The sequence below is a fragment of the Orycteropus afer genome, unplaced genomic scaffold (assembly GCF_000298275.1).
Source record: "Orycteropus afer afer isolate SDZICR_OR568_19922 unplaced genomic scaffold, OryAfe1.0 scaffold00269, whole genome shotgun sequence".
Classification (NCBI taxonomy): domain Eukaryota; kingdom Metazoa; phylum Chordata; class Mammalia; order Tubulidentata; family Orycteropodidae; genus Orycteropus; species Orycteropus afer.
Window position 1 is genome coordinate 3,584,246 of NW_006921856.1, and position 16,830 is coordinate 3,601,075.

Below are 16,830 nucleotides of genomic sequence, written 5' to 3' on the forward strand. Positions count from 1 at the left end.
GTTCCCAACAACAACAACTACTGCAGAGATTCTTCTGGTCACAAGGGGCTTGTACTAGGGTGCTGGCAGAGAGAATGGAAAAGTAGTGATAAATATGACTTTTCAAAAGAAGGATTAAGAAGTTTCAGTAAAGAGAGATTTGACATATTGTTGATACCTTGACCAGCTGACTCTCAAGTGAAAAAATAATATGAGTTGGAAATTTTAAAGTTTCCCTAAGTCATCAGAGTCCACCTCCTCATCTACAAACATTTGTTAGAAAACTGTTATTAAAAAACAAGTTAACTTTCCACAGCTACTGGTCTGCAGCTGTTTTTATACTAGCAGTTGTGGCATTCCTCTGTGGGAAAGTGTTACACAATTAAACACCTCTTTCTTAGCAAAACAGAAGATGGGCATATATGTAACAGACACAAGGAAAAAAAAATTAAACCCGTTGCTCAAAGACATTCTAAAACTCAGAGTGGGTCAAAGAGCATTTTAAGGGAATAAAATACTAACCTATTTATCTGAAAAGTAACTTCTTTAGTCCCTGTGAACTCTGAGGAGGGGATACTCACTCTCCCATACACATATAGGGACTTCTGTAGAGCAAAGTAAAAACTATGGGCTCACCTTTAGAGTCAGTATTAGCGATGATTCTGCACATTGCAGAATGCAGTATGTTGGCAGCCGGAGAACTGTCTAAAGAAGCAGGAGGCATGTCCAGGAGCTCTTGTATTGGTCCTGGGGGATAAGAAACAAAGTGATGGTAAAACCAAAACATAAAGATGTAAGAGAAAGCACCCAACTGGCCTCAACCATGTTCATTATAGTTGGTAGTTGCTATTGTAATGACTGTCACTAATGGTGACCGTATGTATAACAGAATGAAAAATTGCCCAGTCCTGTATCATCTTCATGATCATTGATACTTGAGGCTGTTGTGCCAATCGACCTCACTGAGGGTTTCTTTTGTTTTCACTTACCCTCTGAATATGTTGTTGTTGTTGTTATGTGCCGTCGAATCGGCCCCGACTCATAGCGACCCCTCCTCGGGTTTCCGAGACAGTATCACTACGGAAGTAGGATTGCCCAACCTTCCTTCCGAGGAGTGGCTGGTGGGTTTGAACCGCCAGCCGTCTGGTTAGCAGGCAAGTGTCTTAGCCACTATGCTACCAGAGCTCCCTCTGAATATAGCACATGCTTATTAGACACAGTATGTTAGAACAAAGGATCTACATCTAAGCATTTCAGTTTAGGATTTGAGTAGGGAAACCCCAGCTCCAACCTATTTAACACTGAACGATCCCAGAACAAACTTAATTTCTCTGCCAACCTACCCACACATAATTATGTGCAAAACCACCTTCAGTGAAGGTGAAGATCTCACCACTCCCATCTACATCCTTAAGAAGAGACCCAGACACTGACATGGGAATTTGACATGACATAGCTGAAAGGGGCACACTGTACTAGATCTCAGGTGGAATGACTGAATGATGCTGTCTCCCCACTATGGGGTGACCATGAAGGAGAAATCACACCTGGAAAAAGCCTTTCCCAGACAACCTTGGCCCTCTTTGTGGCCAGGCTGTTGTTGAGGATCATAGACTCCATTCAGGAGCTTCTTGGGGTCTGGCATGAAAGTGTCCAATATTTCCTGTGAACAGAGATTGTTTTATTGGTTACAAGAATCATCTCATTTCTATTTCAGAAAAAAATTAGTGGTTGCCTCTGGGGCCTACAGTTACACAGCAAAAGATGTTGGTTCCTGTAAGGACGTAGACTTTCATCCACCAAACACCCATTTGCCTTGCAGCAATCGAAAGAGAAGAGGGTAGTGTGTGTTAAATCAGGAGCAGCAGGCAATTAGTCGGGCCCCAACATCTTCTCCTGGTAGCACTTAAGCCTCACTTGAGATAAATTTTTAAGATAATCATACAGAAACATAGCAACCTTGTTGATGTTGGGATTTACATTGAGATTCTGAATTGAGATGTAGGGTAGGAGAACAAAGTTTGAATTTCTTTCACAAAGCAGACAAAAGAATATGAGGATGTCTCAGTCACATCAAGAGCCAGTTTCTGACTGTTCTCATACTTTGATCATACCTTATTCTGCCCTAGGTTTCTACAACAAGAAATGAATCCAAACACATCATCACATCACTCATTTCTGTGATATTTTGTGAAGTAAACTAATTTTTAACAAAGGTCTGTGAAGTAGTTTATTTTGTTCTGTCCTTCTGACAGAGGGAAATACTGTGACAAACAGAATGAGTTGGAATTCCCAGGTCTTGCAACCTTGTTAAGGAGCAGCTAGTATGAAAATGGATTCAGTTATCATTTCCAGATCTTACAGTCTTGTTAGGAGATAGTTAGGATAAAAATGCATTCACCTAGAGTCAACTCTGTGTCCATGCAAGAAGGAACAAGATACGTTTGAGAGTATGTGACAAGCATGGTCAGAGGCACAGATTTCAGAATTAAGGTTTAAATAACAACATGAAGATAATGGCTAATTGGTTCTCTGAGGTTGCTCCCCATGTATAGATGCAGAGGAAAATCCCAGCATCCACAGAGAGATGCCTGCCTGTCAGGCACTTCTCTCATCTGGAAACAAACACATATGTGTATGTGGCTTCTTGGGAAAAGGATCTCAGGAAGCAAGAGGAAGGAGCGATTGGGAGATGAGAGAGAGAAGGAGGAAAGATCAGCTCTGGGATAGACTTGCGGACTGGTCACCATCTAGCACAGCAGGGGCTCCTTTCATGTCCCTAGAGGAGAATAGTCAGGAGAGAAAAGCACTCAACCCTGTATTCCTCCAAAGGAAAAAATAAATAAATAAATACTGCTACTGACTCATGACTTGTGGTGATGCTATAGGGCAGAGGACAACTTCCTCCATAGGGTTTCTAAGGCTGTAAATCTTTAGAGAAGCAGACTGTCTCATATTTCTCCAGCAAAGCAGCTGGTGGATTCAAACCACCAATCTTCTGGTTAGCAACTCAATGCTTTAACTATGGCATCAACAAAGCTCCTTCTCTGTCCTCCAGGGAGTTGGACTTGCCAGGAACAAGGACCTTGCCACATTCTGGCCTGTACACACAGCTAGGCCAGGTAAGCTGGCATCTCTCAATGGCAGAAAACAATGAAAATTCTGTGTGCTCTTTATAGCCACAGCTGAAATCAGAGGGAAGGTGAAGAGGATATGAGACAGGGTTCATAAGGAGCCTGATACATCCTAAAACCTGACACACTCTGAAATCATCACTCAAGAAATGGTTTCATTTTCTTAAAAACACCTACATCCACCCTGGAGTTGGAGTCAGACACACTTCATATTAGAAGACCCTCTGAATTTCTAAGTTTGCCTTAAATGTCCTCCTCACCCCACCTAACTGCATTTTCTCCATCTTGATATTTCCACTACCTTCTTTGCTGCTCCTTGTCTAGGAGGAGGGGGTTAAGGGGATGGAGCTACATCCCCAGTGCCACCCTCAGTCACTCTACATCTGAGTCCCTCACTAGCTCCTAGCTGAAGTCACTGATCTCTAAAGATGCCCTTGTCTTCTCTTACCTCTGATTGAAAGTCCCCAGCATTGAATGTTAGAGTCTGTCATTTTTTCAACACACAGAAAAATGGGGACTCAGTATTTGTAGAACTGCTGTCCTTGTACCTGTGCTTCACTATTGCATTTTCAGTTCATTTTCTTTAACTTCAGAAGGATTGTCATTGTTACTTGCCATTGAGTTGACTCCAACTCATGGTGACCTTAAGGATAGCAGAATGAAACATTGTCAGGTCCTGTACCATTTTCATGATCATTGTTATGTTTGAATACATTGTTGTGGCTCATCTGGAGCCATAAGGATCATCAAATGTCCCTTCATCTCTTCCAGGAATGTATTTGGACTACAAAAGTCCAAGATATCACTTTACCTTAGGTAAGACACCTAAAGTAGAGTTTTCCCAAAGTAGAGATAATGTATCCATTTAAAAAAAAAAAAAAAAGAAAAAGAAAAGTAATATATCACTACCCTTCTGTCAATCTGTCATAGTGTGGTGGCTTGCAGGTTACTATGATGCGAGAGGCTATACTAACAGGGTCCAACCAGTATCATTGGATCGGCCAGACTGAGACAGGCTAGGAAGCAGGGCCTGATGATCTACTTCCAAAAATCAGCTAATGAAAATCCTGTGGAACACAATATTATCAAATATCCTATAATGTTCTAAAATGAGCCCCCTAGGTTAGAAGTCACTTAAAATACACAGTGGCCACAACAATGAACTCCAGCTTACCAAGAATGATGAAGACCCGTGCAGGAGCAAGCAGTATTTTGCTCTGTTGTACTTAGGTTCACCATGAGTTGAAGTTGACTCAAAGGCAACTAACAAATAATAACAATCGGGTATTGGAAAGAAGAGCACTGGATTTTTGCTAGGAGACAACAAGAGATCTGAGCTACTTTAGAGTGCAGAGAACATGGGCCCCAGGACTGGAACAATCTGGCTGTCTGTTACCTTCCTTAGGTTCAGTTTCTCCCTGTGTGTCCTCTTCACCATGAGAGAGGTCCATGGTGCCTGCTGGCCATAAATACTTTGTCCACGCTAGGCCATTCCTTCTCCAAAAAAGGTAAGTCTCCAGGTTTCCCTTTCCCTTTCATTCCTGAGTGTGTTCTCACATGAATATTGAGGCATGAATATTGTTGTTGTTGTTATGTGCCATCAAGTCGGACACAGCTCATAGCGACCCCTCCTTGGGTTTCTAAGGTGATATCACTACAGAAATAGATTGCCCAACCTTCCTTCTGAGGAGTGGCTGGTGGGTTTGAACTGCCAGCCTTCTGGTTAGCAATTGCCTTAGGCACTATGCTACCAGAGCTCCGGCATGAATATTACTGCTAGGTAAATTTTCAGTGCATTTTACCTTAAAACAATTTTTTCTTTTTGCCCAAATACTTTCTGGCCCTTTCTTCAGAATAGTTATTACAGTCATACCTCATTGAACAAATTCTATCCCCCAGAAGACATATAATTGTATAATAGCACAGATATCACAAAAAAAATTCAGAGAATTTAGAATCCCTCTCCATCTTTCCAGAGACCTGGTAGCATAGTGGTTAAGCATTTGGCTGCTAATCAAAAGGTCAAATGTTTGAATCTATAAACTTTTCCATGGAAGAAAGTTGTGTCAGTAAAGATTTACAGCCTTGGAAACCTCCTATGGGCAGTTCTACTCTGTCCCATAGTGTCACTGTGAGTGGGAATCAACTTGACTGAAGGCAATGGAGTCCTACACCTTTCCATTCCTGTGGCAACAGTGAAATCGGAAGACCCTAGGAAATGATGCCAGATCTTTACCCTTTTTTTTTTTTTCCTTCCAAGAGCAGTGACAGAATAAATTGTTGTTTTGTTTTGTTTCCCCATATACCAAGACTGCTGGAATTTTAATTAATGCTAATGCCTGCACTCCTCCAATGATCTTCAGTAAGGGAAATAAGCTAACAAACCAGGAAAAAAGTATTGTGAGTGCATTGGTCCCTGCTACAAGAGCTCACCCGTCAGAAGGCTGTCCCACCCACAAGGAGTCAACTTAGAATTTTTCAGTTCAAACAGAACTGGAGGGGGTGGGGATTTCCCCTTTTAATAAATAAAATACACACTTCTAGGGCCTCTCAATCAGCTTAGATTCTCCACTCTCTCATTTTGAATCATTTTTATTCTGAAATCAGTACTGCCAAATTTGTTAAACCATAACTTTACAACAATAACAAAAAGTATTTGGCAAATACCTTCAAATACTTGCAGTCTGGCTTTGATATCTGCCTCCTATTTAAATCACTGTGGAGACTCTTGTTGGATGAATGTGTATTTAGATTATCTCCAGAGATATTGTGTTTCTTTTTTCTTTTCAAGTAAATTTATATTTTTCCTCCAACCTTCATGGCTTAAGCATGTTATCCAGTTTAAACGATGGGGATTTAAATTGCTATTTTCATGGAAGAGGCTTGATTAAAACCTGTGTCCTCATCAAATTACAGGACAGTAGTTCTTCAGTTATGTTTACATTAGTGTCAACCTTAATTTGAATTCTGCATAGCTATATTTGCTTCACTAAATGCATTCACCAGGAACACACCACAAATTACTTTGCATTATGAGCAGAGTCTCTTTGTCTACTGCAATGTATTTTGAAATTAGCACCATAAGTAACTAGCTGTAAGTGTCACTCGATCTCCTTAATGCTTCATTAATCAAACCCCATTAGCGGCTGGTATGATGTCCAAGCCGAATCACATATAAGATCAGTATCACTTGCTCCTTGCATTTGACCACATTCTTTTAACCTTCATTCATTATTTGCGCATTTACCCACCCTATAACATTCTTTCTCCCTCCAAGTCTTCCTCAATACGAGTACCTTTGTACTATACACCAGTTGCATGTGTATACTTTGCAGAAATTAAGAATTAAAAGTCATTTCCCCTTTGTGGAAATTCAGAAAGGGCAAAGTCAATTCATGGAAAGAGAGTCCTACCTGTTTCCCTAAGTTATCCATCATGATTCAACATGATTTTCACATTAATCTTAAAATGCCGGGCTGGGAAAATTTCCCTGGACAAGTTAGTTTTTCCTTATGTCAAGAGTTAAAGAAAGAAAAGTAACAAATCTACCCAGGCAAGCTACATTTTTCACCTTGGCCGTGGTTCTCATAAAGGTGGAATACTTTAGTCTAAGACACTTGCCTGCTAACCAGACGGCTGGCGGTTCAAACCCACCAGCCACTCCTCGGAAGGAAGGTTGGGCAATCCTACTTCCGTAGTGATACTGCCTCGGAAACCCAAGGAGGGGTCGCTATGAGTCGGGGCCAACTCGACGGCACATAACAACAACAACAACAACAACACCTAATCAGAGGGAAAAAAAATATGTTCCTTTATTATGTGAGGACACATAACATCAACAACAATAAATTGTACAATTTTAAGATTTGTGTTTGCAAAATAAATTCAGAATAAATTATATTTTATCATTTTAATACATTCTTTGGAAGAAAGAAAAATAAAAGGTTATATAATCCATCATATATACATATATATGTACAATATTATAGCAAAAGGCAATATATTCTACAGGTTCTTTTTATTTATTTATTTGATCTTTTTATCATAGCATCAAACATTTGCAAATGTTTAAATAGAACTTGTCCCCCTTTTTTCATGGCCTCTTCCTGCACTCACATACATGCTCAAGCACACACACACCTTCACACATACACCTTTTAATCAAACTTAATACTCAACTGGTGTTAAAACTACTCAGCAGCTCTACTGGACAGTGACCACTTGACAATTTTACAGGCCATTTTGACCCTGATGTCAGCACATGAGGTGGTATTGGGTCGCCCTCAGGGAAACCCCTCTTCTACCTGTGGGAAGGAACAATTCATGGCCCTTGGCACAGAACTCACATATGCTGTGAGGCACCCATGATAAACAGGTGTTCTCTTCCCAGGCAATGGCAGCCTATGAGGTGGACTCTTCAGAAAGCCCATATCACAGTGGGAGGGTTCTGGCTTTGTGGTCTTTCCTTCTGACCACCCAGTAGGAAAAAATTTGGAATTTTTTTTTCTTCTTCTGCATCCTGTCAGTGAGGAGAGAAAACAAACAAACAAACAAACAAAACAGTATGGAAAGTGTATTTCTCATAGGTGTGCACCCATTCTGTGAATGTTTAATGGAATCATAGTAAACCATTAATTTTTTTTGGTGTTAAACTTCTTGCCTTTTCACCTGATAAAACTATTCAGGGTAAATAAACCTCATTACAATAGAATTACGTATTATAGCTTGGTTCCCAAAACCAACATCAGTGGCAATACCCATCGAGCCAGAACACTCCACTTTACAAACCTGTGTTAGATTATGGCTTGGAAACCAACTTCATGTGAGTCATACTGTGTGCTTATTTTAATATTATTGTCATGTGTTTTCACTCTTTTATTAGAAACAGGCTCTGATTTTTTACAAGAAAATTTGAAAGAATATTTTGATTATATTTTAGATAATAATTAGTCTAACTATAGGTATAATTTATGGCCATTATACAAGTCTATTTTGTACTCTATTTACAGTTTATCCTGTTTTCTGTATGATCCCAGAAACCTCTATTTCTTAGGATTCTGAAAAAAATAAATGTGAAAATTATTTTCAGAAGTGAAAAACCATTAGTACAGTTTTTAAGTGGACAATTCAAAAATTTCCTCTTTTCATGAGCAATCTAAGAAGTCTGATTATGTCAACTAGAACTACCTTCTTCTTCCTTGCTCTCCACATACACTGTTCCCTTTTCCTTCCTCCAAAGGGCATAATTTTGGCCTGGCAACCAATACAAATCACTGAACCCTTCCATTTAAATGCCCCACAAAGATTGTCTCTGATTACAGCTTTGATTTAAGAAAGAAAGGAAAAAAGAAGAAGAAAAAAAAAAAAAAATCCTGGAATCAGACATGGGCAATGGCAAAATCTGCTCCCCCCTGCCCCTACCCCTATTCTCTCACTCACCCCCTCCCTATCTCCTTGTAAAATAAAAGGATCCCAGCCTACCCATTACAGTAAAGGCACCCTGAGATTGAAGGGGATAAGTGCGGCCTCACTTAGCTGCAGCACTGCAGCTGTGCTCTTATCTGGCCAAAGGAGACAGGGGACAACAAAAGGTGGCAGAGAAGCATGGTGGGCGCCTGGGAACACCCGCACCCGGCATTGTGGCTGCCCTTCTGCTGAGCAAATAGTTCAAACTGTTCATTCCCATCTCCTATTCTCTCCCTGGTACATTGTTTGTGCCCTTGCATTTCATTCTGCAAGGAAGGTTGCTCTCTGGGCCTATAAGCAAACAGTCCAGAAAAGAGCTAGCCATCCTCTCTCTTCCCCGGAGAACTAGCATTTTTATTTCAGCTCCAAGCTGTCAAAGACCTGGAGAGTTTATGTCAGTGTCCTGAATTAATTGCTTTAAGCTGGAGCAAGATCCACAGGCTACCACATGTCCAGAAGATGTTTATTAATAATGCTTCCTTCAGGTCTGTGGCTCCAAACCTCCCTTGGTGGCAGTGTTTGTCCTGCTGTCACCTACTCACTCTTGGCTTCTTGGTGCTGGGGATGGGGGTGGGATTGCCTGTTTCAATCATCATGACAGAATTTAAAATTACCTGGGGCAAAAAAAATATCCACCTATGTAACAGGAGGTATATGAAGAACATCTTTGTTCTAACTCAGAAGGGGCCCAGAATTATAGAAACTACACGCCATGACTCTGAAGAAGAGTAGGGAGAGCAGAAAGAAGCAGAAGCCCCTTTTTGGAAGTTAATTTAGCCAACATAATTAGCAAAAGGGGCAAAAGAAAACGCCTCACTTTGCACTCCCCACCTCCTATAAAAAAGAAAAAAAATTCAGTGAGGGTAACAAGATGTATTTTGAAGTTTTCCTGGGGTAGGGGTCGGGTTCAGGGGTGGTGGGAGCCTTTTTAATAGAATGAAATAATAAACCAATTTATATACCGATATAAGACTGGGATGGTGAGTGCCATTGTGTAATTTTCCACTTGACTTTTCATTATCTACCTGAACAAAATCAATCTATATGTATGGGATCAACATACAATCCTAGAGATAAAAGCTGAAAATAAACTCGATTTGCATATCCTGGAGATAAAAGACACAGTCCCTCCTACTGCCTTCTCCTCTGACAGAAGAATTTATAAAATAAATGGTTGTGTCAAGGAAACAGCAAGCTGTAGTGCTGTATCTCTGGTGCTGACTCCTTGTCTGGAAATATTGATCTCGGTGAATGAACAGTGGTTAATAAGTACCCTGCAGAAGGAATCAGGTCTTTGGTCCTGGTTTACCCAGAGTGCAGCCTGGGTCAATGTTTCTCCCAATCGAACCCCTCCCCCTCAAAAAAGAAAAAAAGACTTCCCCTATTAACCTGGATTTAAGGCTAAGGACTTCAAGGGCCTTCTGAAACCTCTCAACAGAAACAAAGCACACTGAAAGATCACATTATATTTGAAACATTGGTGCAGCCAATGCCCAGCTTGAAAATGACCCTCAGCCTCCTCAAGGAAAGATGTCTCTGAGCACCTTGGGATTGGTCTTTTTTGCTTTGAGGAATTTCACTTGCCATGGCTTTTCTGTCCTTCATCTTTCCATACTGGCCATATCACTGGTCCTCAGTGACTCCTCTCCTTTTTTAATGTACCACTGTCATCGTTGCATTTGTGTTGTTCAAGAGCAGATGGCAGGGAAATGGTTGGGTGTACCTGGGGCTGTCCATGCACTCTGTCTGGACCCAGGGCTCCTGGGGGACATGTGCTCTCTTTTTTTACTCACCACTCACCTGTCTATGATATGGGGCTCCCTTCCATGTCTTCTAGGGCAGAAAAGACAGGCCTGTGAGGTGGTGTAGTGGACTTTGGGTTCATGGACTTTTTCTCAGCATGAATAGTATTGTTTTAATGACCAGCTCTGTCTCAGACCAGGGATTTCTAAACATTAGAAATATTTATGTATCCATCATAATCTTCTGTAACTTCAGAGGAGGTTAAATGTCTACTTTGGCAACTTGATTGTCACAACTATGGTTCTGATGGAAGGACAAATCAACACTTCTATGTTTTAATATCTTTATGTTGACAGATTCTAATGCTTGTTAGTCTGTTAGTTCCATAAAACCCATACTCTTCCCTTATCCTAAGAGTTCCACATTTATTTACAATTTCCTTCTGGGTTTAGACCACCACCTCTCTATAAACAAGTCTGGTTTATGGCTCCTTCTTCATTTTATATTCATGGAAGCCCATCTTAAAAATCAGAGGGGAGCATCCAGGAGTAGTAATATGACCACAGGGTGATGGCCTTTTGGGAAATGTTTGTAATGGTCAGAGTTCAGCATGAAAGCAGACATGTGCTTCCAGTCACTCAGGCTCTTAAGACAACAAACGTTCTCCTTCTGTCTTCTTTTTTGTTCCAGAAGCAGTAAATAAGCAAATCTAGAGAAAATTTAAGAATGTAGCCAAAGACAATGTTTCTACAAGTGAATTTGTATGTTCTGTAAAAATTCCCAGGTGTATAGTAGAGCTGACAAGGAACAAAGTTGTAGTCACTTCTTGGCCAAAGCCAGCTACCCAGAGGGAACCAGTATTTGGACCTGTGGGTTCAGGGACTGTAGTTGCAGGGGTCATCAAGCTCAATTGGCATAACACACTACACAAAACCATTGTTTCACATCCTGCTTTGGCAAGTAGCGACTAGAATCTTAAAAACTTGCAAGCGGCCATCTAGATGAAATGATGGGTCTCTTCTAGTCTAGAGCAGAGAAGAATGAAGAAAACCAAAGACACATGGAAACAATTAGTCCAAGTGACTGGTACACCATGCAATTATCAGCCTATATGACTATGAAACCAGAAGAACTAGACAGTGCCCAGCTACCACTATCAACCACTAGGAGGGAGATCTATGTAGGAGATCTGCATAGACTGGGAGAACATTGTGGAACAAAACTCAATATCATTAAAAAAAAAGAGGGGGGAGGACCAGGTTTGCTGGTCTGATAGAGCCTGGTGGAACTCTCGAGACTATGGCCACTAGCTGCTCTTCAGGTCTGGAACTGAACCCACTCCTGTGGCTTCCAGCCAAACAATAAACAGGCATATGAGCTGAACATTTACATTAGGTAGATACACACCTTGGAGAGATCAAGCATGGGAGAATAGAAGGGCTGTGTATGCACAGGGAGACAGCTCAGGGAGCAGGAGTGCATGGGAGGGAAGGACACAGAGAAGAGGTAACTATGGGGAAGAAGTGTGAGGGGAGCTGTTGCATTGTGGGAAATTTCAATGTCAAGAGACAAAGCATAAGTGAATTGCTGTATGGAAAGTGAATTTGCTCTGTAAACTTTCACCAAATCACAATCAAAATAAATAAATAAATAAAATAATGCAGTCGAGAGGAAGTATGCAATCATTGGAATCCTGTTTAAAAAGAGAAATACACCCTGATGGCATGTTTTGAATATCTCTATGTTCTCAACATTAATTTAAAAAAAAAAAAAAAAAATGTACCTTCTATGCTTGGAGTGCTCAGCCTCAGTAAACACAAGGTAGGTGTTATTTATGGATTAATTACTCCATGATTTACACTGTTGATCAGCATCCTAAAGAAGCATTTTATAACACATGATCATCACTCACCATAAAGGAAAGCCTCTAGTAGCCTTTCACTGCCCCCAACCACCAGGAAGAAAGGAAACACATTGGAACAGGCTGGTGGTGCTTCCATAGCCAACACTGCCCATGCTGGAAAACCGAATCACTGAATGACCCCACCATCGTCTTCTTAGGGCAATGTTCCTGCATAAATGGAATATTGATGTGATCCATATATATAAAGCAAATATTTGCTAAGTAAGAGAAAATTATTTTTCAAAAGTTTAGGAACAATGTCACAGTTGAGGCAACTTGATGTCATTTGCAAGGGAAGGAAAAATGTACAGACTGAAGAATATTTTATATGTATATATACATACCTATCTGTACATACATGCATAGTTATGTATTTATATCCATATATATAAATGGACATATAGATAGATAGATATCTCCAGATAAATTTAACAAGACAGAAATTTGTCACCATTTTTTCTGGTATTTTTAAAACCATGTATTAGCATGTAAAATCTTTAAAGCAGGAGACAGAGTTTTAAAAAATGACTGTCCTCTTGCCTGAGGTTAAAATAATGGACAAAGGCTCCTGGACTATCATCAGATAGTGGCTGTTGAACACCAATTAGAATCTGAAAAACTGAAGAAATTATATATGAATAAATGCATAGATAGATAGAATAGATAGATAATATATCTGCCTAGATATCATAAGCTAAATTAATTATTTTCAATAACTGCCTCATTCTATCCTTTCCAATGAGTGCATAGCATCTTTGAAAGTAACCAAAGCGTAGGGTGGTCTTGATGTCCATGGTATTAAGAGACATCAAGCATGATGGAATGTGGTCTCCACAACCATAGAACTCAGTGTGTCCCTTATTAAATGTCTAGCATTTTAATAAAGACCAAGTGGAAATGTTTTTCACCATTTCTTTTTTGGGGGTGGAGTGGGGCTGGGAGTCAGGTGGAACATGGCCCTAAACCAGAATCTCTGGCACACCCCTTAGAAGCATCCACTTCAATCTCACTAAGGATAAAACCCCTTCTTCCTTCTGGCTCCCTGAAAAGGCAACATGGAAATTATGCAGAAGAGGATGAGATCTGGAAGTTACATTGTGTGGACTTTTAGGGTTATATTCCAGTTCTTTAAAATATCTTTCAAATCATCGTAGAGCAAGAGTTATTTTTCAAACTGAAAAGAGAAATAAGTGTGATTTAATTTATCCATGGTCACAGTTTCAAAGGTTAATGAAATTTTCATCTTGAACACATAGTGTCAATGTGGAAAAAAATGCTGGATTATAATATTAAAACATACTAGAAGACACATTTAACCTTTTCCATGTCTTATAGTCTACATCTTGTTCTTTAAAAATGTTTCAATTTGGAGAAAATCTCTGAATGAAAAAATTTCTAAAACTAACTTTAACATTTGACTCAATGTGCCTGTTTTTCCTTTTTTTTTTTTAAATCATAGGAGACATGCAAGAAGGTGGATCATCACTCCTTCCATACAGGTTCCAACTTTACTTGACTTGAAAAATGTTTTCAGATGTTCTTGTTTAACACACACACACACACAAATGTGTCTCCTTATTTAATTTCTTTTGCCTTGTTGCTGTACCCAAGAGTATATATACCAAGAAATGATATTTTAAAGAAATTAAAAAGCAGTTGTTCTTTTTTGCACCTTGAGAAATACCAGTTTAGGGCAATCTCCTTCAAAATAGTACCAAAAAAAAAAAAAAAACCTCACTGCTGTCGAGTCAGTCCTGACTCATAGCCACCTTTCCCTGGGTTTCGGAGACAGTATCTTTTCAGAAGTAGATTGCCCAGTCTTTCTTCCAAGGAGTGACTGGTGGGTTTGAACCACCAGCCTTCTGGTTAGCAGTCGAATGCCTTAGGCACTACATCTAAGTATTTTAAATACTTTAAAATAGTATTTAATAAAATTCCACAAATGGAAATTTGCAGAAATGTTTGTTTTGCATGTGACCCAGGCTACAGCCATAATTGGTCAGATATGTTGATATAATGTGGGATCCATTAAAAACAGTTTAGGTGTTCAAATGTTCTCTATATTATTTTTCAGAAATGCTACAGGACAGAGCTACCATTTCACAGCCTAATACAGAGAATGCATAGACACTGAGTTTGTCAACTAATCCAGGGTGTGTTCATTGACAGTATCATTTAAAAAGAGAATCTCATGTCTGTTCTCTGAGAAGATGAAGATTCTTCATCTCAAGCATCACTTAAAAGTTCAGATGTATCTGCAGCCTGTGGGAAAGTCTTTTGCTCCCAACTTCCCAACACCACTTGCACTTTTAATATGGTTAAAAAATTATTTTATTATTAATTTAAAAAGCATCAGCACAGCTTTGTGGGTTTATTCACGTACTTGTGAATAAAGCGTAAGAGCATACTGGTAGAAGCCCATTTCCCTTCTTTTGCTCCTTCCAGGGGCTAGGGAAAGAAAGAGCAGGAGGGTAGAAGAAAAGACACAGGAAGGACAGAAGGAAAGATACACGGAGTATCTTTACTTAGGAGAAGACAATAATCTATTTCCAATAAATTTGAAGAGTTCTAGAAGGTGAAGGAAGGTTGGGCAATCCTACTTCCGTAGTGATACTGCCTCAGAAACCCAAGGAGGGGTCGCTGTGAGTCGGGGCCGACTCGACGGCACAGAACAACAACAACAGAAGGTGAAGAATGTCAATGCTGGCTGTCCCAGAAACTTAAGACCGATTCAAATAGCAAATAGTGGAGTGCAATTTCTTTACAGTAATGGGTTCCTCTTTCCTACTGAGTAAAAAAACAGTTGAATTAACAAAGTCAGGAGAGGAGGGGCAGATTATTTGATATTTTGTTTTACATTACAGAGTAATTTCACAGCAATGAATGGGTACCCAATTTCAAAATTTTAAATGTTCCTTTTCTAGCTAAAGAGAACTTGGTGAAACTACATGCCACTGTTTGGACTAGGAATTAAATTAATTTCAGTGTCTATCTTGAACTCATGTTTACATTTTTCTACAATTTTTACCTGCTTCCTACAGCTCCTGTATTCCCATACAGATGGTTACATTCTCATGCTGGGCACCCAGAGAAGGTCACATGCTTCGCATCAATGGCAATTAGTTTCCTTTTTAAAATGTAAAATGTCATTAAGTTCTTGAATAATTCAAGAGTAGAGGTCACAATACAGTGTCCCTTTTGGGGGTCTTTATGGTGCAAATGGCAAAACAAGGCGATCCTATCAGTAAGAGTAGCTCTAAGGTTTACAATGTAGCTCTATTTAGTGTGGCAGGAAAATTAAATTACAGGAGGCACTCATTCATTGTCACCCGTTAACAGGCTTGGGAAAATTGTGGATCCCCAGAGACTAATTGCTGACGACTTGTGAAGCTAATAAAAATATTTCATTTTAATTGGCTGCTGTTTCGTTTGCTCAGTTTTGGAAACAACAAATATAAACACGTCCCACACAACTCACTTTGAAAATGGGGTCCTAAATTTACAAAGCACGACCATAATAACCTACTGTATTTTACGGAGGGCGGGCAGATTAAAAATTCCGGGGCAAATAGGTCTGTTTCCTCAGTCACAGTTGCTCTAACTGTGCTGATCCCGGGATTCCTGGAAAAGAAATATAGAAGCAGTTCTCAAATAAAAAACTCTTCGCCTATTCCTCACCTCGCCCTGTCGGAGTCTGCCGGACGGAGTTACTAGTGTTTCTGGAACAGAGATTGCCCTTGAAGGCTATGAAGACTAAGGAGAAGGAGAAGGGACGAAGGAAGGAAGGAATGATGCCGAAACTACCAATTGTTTTCCCTGTCAGGAAAGGAAAAGGCAGACAGCCTTTAAGATCCTGGGCCGAACACTAGGGCCCCATGGGGGTGGGATAGACCAGTGTTAGGACGCAAGGTAGCGCAGGTTGAGCCCGAAGTGAAAATCTTCAGAGGTCACACAAGGAGAGGGAAGTTTCTCTAAGGCCTGGACATTGCTGGTGTCCCCAGTGTCCTCTGCGGCCCCAGCTAAGCCTGTAGTGGGCGTGGCTGCCCCCGGCCCCAGGCCGCCTGGAGGGCCGCTGACCTGCGAGGAGGTCTTTGGCTCGGCGCGCGGCAGCACCAGGAGATTCATTTATCCTGCCTGGCAGCCACACTGCAATCGCTCAGCGCCTGGTCGGCCCTTTCTGAATGTGGCCCACATGGGCACCTGCGGGACAACTGGGCGCCTCTTTTGTTTGCTCTTGGGAAAATGGGGGAAGGGCGGAGAGAGACACTAAGCCTGCAGTACCCGCGGAGGCTGGGGTGGGAAGGAATCTGTGTGGCGTGGTGGTGGTGTTGGTGGTCGAGGCACTAGGGTAGGTTTCCAGCGTGCGAAATCTTGGTGGACAAAAAGAAGAATGAGCGCCCCTCTGAATGTTGCGTCTTTAGAGTTGTTTCTTCCCCTCTCCACCCCGCAAAAAATAATGATTGTCTGTGATTTCGTCTATGCGGCCTCCTCGATCAAGTGCCTGGTAGTCCCTGCATGCGCAAAGGGAGCCCCCACCCCCTGCTCCGCTCCGTCTGCCAGAGTTCGCCGAGGTGGGACACCGAGTGGTCCTGGCAGGGACCCCGC

At 40.8% G+C, this 16,830-nt stretch overlaps 1 non-coding gene across 1 annotated transcript; it reads left to right on the forward strand.

The window, feature by feature from the left end:
* Positions 1 to 287: 287 nt before the first annotated feature.
* LOC122150968 lies at positions 288 to 416 on the forward strand. Its single transcript, XR_006163917.1, has one exon. It is a non-coding gene; the product is annotated as a small nucleolar RNA SNORA41 (small nucleolar RNA).
* Positions 417 to 16,830: the final 16,414 nt, after the last annotated feature.